This window comes from Sinocyclocheilus rhinocerous, unplaced genomic scaffold (assembly GCF_001515625.1).
Source record: "Sinocyclocheilus rhinocerous isolate Xijiao unplaced genomic scaffold, SAMN03320098_v1.1 scaffold1385, whole genome shotgun sequence".
In the NCBI taxonomy this organism is placed as follows: Eukaryota; Metazoa; Chordata; class Actinopteri; order Cypriniformes; family Cyprinidae; genus Sinocyclocheilus; species Sinocyclocheilus rhinocerous.
The window spans coordinates 179,267-182,944 of NW_015657989.1; positions in this window are offsets into that span (position 1 = coordinate 179,267).

Genomic DNA, 3,678 nt, shown 5'->3' on the forward strand with positions numbered 1-3,678 from the left:
AGCAGCAGCGTAGCAGATCTATTCCGCCAAGACCAAATACATTAACATTGTCATGTACAGAGGCGATTCTAGGATTTTCATTTTAAAGATACAGTATATATTCACAACAGAGTGTTCTATAAAAACAACAACATCTAGGGTTGTACGATTAATCGAATGCGATTGTCATGCGTATCTTGTCAGTAAAGCAAAATTATAATAAGACGAACTCGGATAAACCATATATTGTCGTAGTCGTGTGTTTATTAGTCACGTTGAATTAATGAAAGCAGTTAAATCTTCTGTTTATACATCAACCGCTATAGGGATTTCCTGGGTTTCTTCTGCGACGCGTATTTGGAGTTTCAGCGCGAGAGCGCTCTCTGGCCTTCGGATTGGAGATTTACTGCTGATCACAGAACCGTGCTTCACTGAAAGATACTAATCGCGATTTATCGCCTATGCGATTTAATTTTGATTAATCGTGCAGCCCTAACAACATCTGAAATATTTTATGCTGAGTAGAATATTAAGGTTGAATTGACAGTAAGGTCAAATCTGATGGGTTTTTTTCTGATGTGACCGAAGTTTTTCTATGAAAACAGACAGAAATATTCAGAGCGACAGAGCGATATACAGTATGGCAGAAATATAATCAACAATAATTGATTTGACAAGAACCAAAATATAATATTTGAAGTGACATGTGACCAAGTATGGTAACCCATACTCGGAATTTGTGCTCTGCATTTAACCCATCCAAGTGCACATACACACACCCAGAGCAGTGGGCAGCCATATTGCTGTGGCGTCCGGGGAGCAGTTGGGGGTTCGGTGCCTTACTCAATGGTCTCACCTCAGTCGTGGTATTGAGGGTGGAAGAGAGCCAGGTTATTCACTCCCCCACCGACAACTCCTGCTGGACCTAAGACTTGAACCTACAACCTTCGGTTTACAAGTCCAACTCTCTAACCATTAGGCCACAACTGCCCCATTCAACTAAATAATTAATAATAATAACTTTAATATATAAACATACACTATATACCAAAACTTTCAAAAGAATCAATGATTCTGTAACTAAAACATAATTTATTTTAAGAGACAGCGGCTTCTTAGTCAGTTTTTCTTTAAGTCTTGAGCCCTGTGAAGAGTTTCTTTTATTTACATTGTGGTCAGCAAAAGATTTGGGTTTTGATTGATCACGATCAGTCTGAATCTGCTACACAACTATAAGGACAACATATTCACCTCAAGATCGACCCCTGTTCTTTTTTTTTTACAATACAATTTCTTACAGTACAATAAATGCTCCCAGCAGGTGTCTGCACACTTCTCTAAGGCTCAGACACATTTTTGTCCCACTGCAGGGGTATTACAGCATTTCCGGGGAGCAGATCTCATAGACTGTGCCCTGGGTTGCCCCACACTTCGTCTCTTCAACCCATGCCAACCTCTGACAAATGGCCTCTGGGCTCTGGGAAGTTGCACACAGTGGGGGATTGAAAGACGAAGGACACAGAGGTCCACAAGGACTCCGCTGGAGTGACTGCGCAGAGAGTGCAAACAGTAATGCTGAATGCCAACAAGAGAATCCAACTATGAGAGTTAATTGCTTCCACTTCTATGCCCTTTCTTAATTACTTTTAATTTGAACATTTGATTTGATCATTAATCTTCCTGTTTTTTTGTGCAGCTCAAATGAAGACCATTAGCCAAACAATGATGATGTGTAGTTCCACTGAGAAGGCTTGTCATATGTCTTCGCTCGGCGCTAACATTAAAGCTCAGCATTTCTGATAGCATGTCCTGTTTGAGGCGGGCAATGATGGAAGAAGTAATTTTCACTGCTTAAGGTGCTATCACAGTGTTTTAAGTGTGGCCCTTAAAATGAGGAATGAGGTATGACATGGCGAGGAATGGATTTGAGATGTTTTAAGTACTGAGACAAGAATGGACCCAGGTGTTCTCATATTCCTATTATAGCTATCGTCCAATCCTTCGGTGCGAATATAATATTTTATAACTGCTGCACATTATTGCAGAGGTGCTGTGAAGGTTTAAAAGGATTGTCTGTAAGGGTCACCTTACATTAGAACTTGATTTTACAACCTTAAAGTTAAATTTTATGTGAGGAATACATGAAATGACAACTTCTAAAAGCTTCAAAAATTCTCAGTGTGGTTTTCATTGTATAAAATCAATGCTATAAAAATCCGTTGATGGCTTTGTTGCATACATTGTGCATTCTTACAATGGATTCAGTGGTAATATCTCAAAGCACCCATACTGGAGCGGCTTTCTTTCACAAATTCAATTATTATTTAACATATATCCTGAAGCACTGTGTACTGAATGATTAACACAGCAAGGGATAGTGCTGTTAATGCATTGCTTTTAAGGCTAATGCTAGTCTTAGAGGTAGCAAACATGTTCCATTATCATTATTTTCCATAATAACAGTTGTCATAAGGCTGTCATCATATACAGTGTGCATTTACTAAATGTAGCTTTGTGCACTAAATGCTGGGTCAGAGTACACAGTACAGTAGCATGTACAGTACATTCATCCAACTGATGAAAAATAATGGAAAAATACTGATGTAGACCCAACACTATGGTGGCAATGTAAAATTTTGCTTCACATTCTCACTATTCAGCAAAACATGGCGTAAAATGGCAACTACTAAAGGAATAACTAATCTTTGTTGACCCTTTTCTATTGTGCTCATAATTACAAATTAATCAATGAAGTTGATGAATGAAACTGACTTTGTGCTCTTAGACTGTAAAATTTCTGAAAAAATATTGTTACAAATTTTTAGTAAATATTTACAAACAAATAATATAGTAAAATATTATAAAGTGAAAACCACATTACAAATAGATTTTTAGTGAAATATTTACAAAATAATTATAATACATTAAATATTATCAAATAGTGAAAATCACATTATAAATAATATTTGGCAGTGAATGTTAAAAACTATTAAAACATATTTACTAGAATTTATAATATAGTAAAATATTGTGAAGTAGTGAAAGCTACATTATAAATAATATTTTTGTAAATATTTAAAAATATATATAAAATAACTATTTTTAAAAAAAAATACTAAAACGTTTAATAAAAATAGTATATTGTAAAATGTTTTGTAAAAACCACTGTGTATCCCTAGCCAAAATGTTATATTTGACCAAACCTTTACATATTTTATGTGTTGAACTTGGTTCAACAGTCACAGTGAACGACTCTATTACAAAAAGAAAGAATTAATATATAAATTAGGTGTGAAACTATTTACTTCGAGCAGTGGTGGATCTTGTCAGCTAGAGCGTCAGCATTTTCTGGTGTGGAACGAGTTGTTATGAGTGGAGACTAGTGTTGTTTTTGGCGGCCTGTTTTAATTTTAGTTTTAGTCTAGTCTTTGTGTGAAACTGTCATTTTAGTTTTTATTAGTTTTAGTCACGTTCATACTCTTTTTAGTCTAGTCAAGTTTTAGTCAACTAAAAGTCTAAGCATTTTAGTCTAGTTTTAGTCGACGAAAACTGATGACATTTAGTCTAGTTTTAGTCAATGAAAATTGTATTTTAGTTATCTTATTATATTATTGTTACCTTATAGACTCAAGAATACATCCATTCCAGACACGGAAGACGCTCTGATTTGAATTTACAACATTTATTTTACCAACCAAA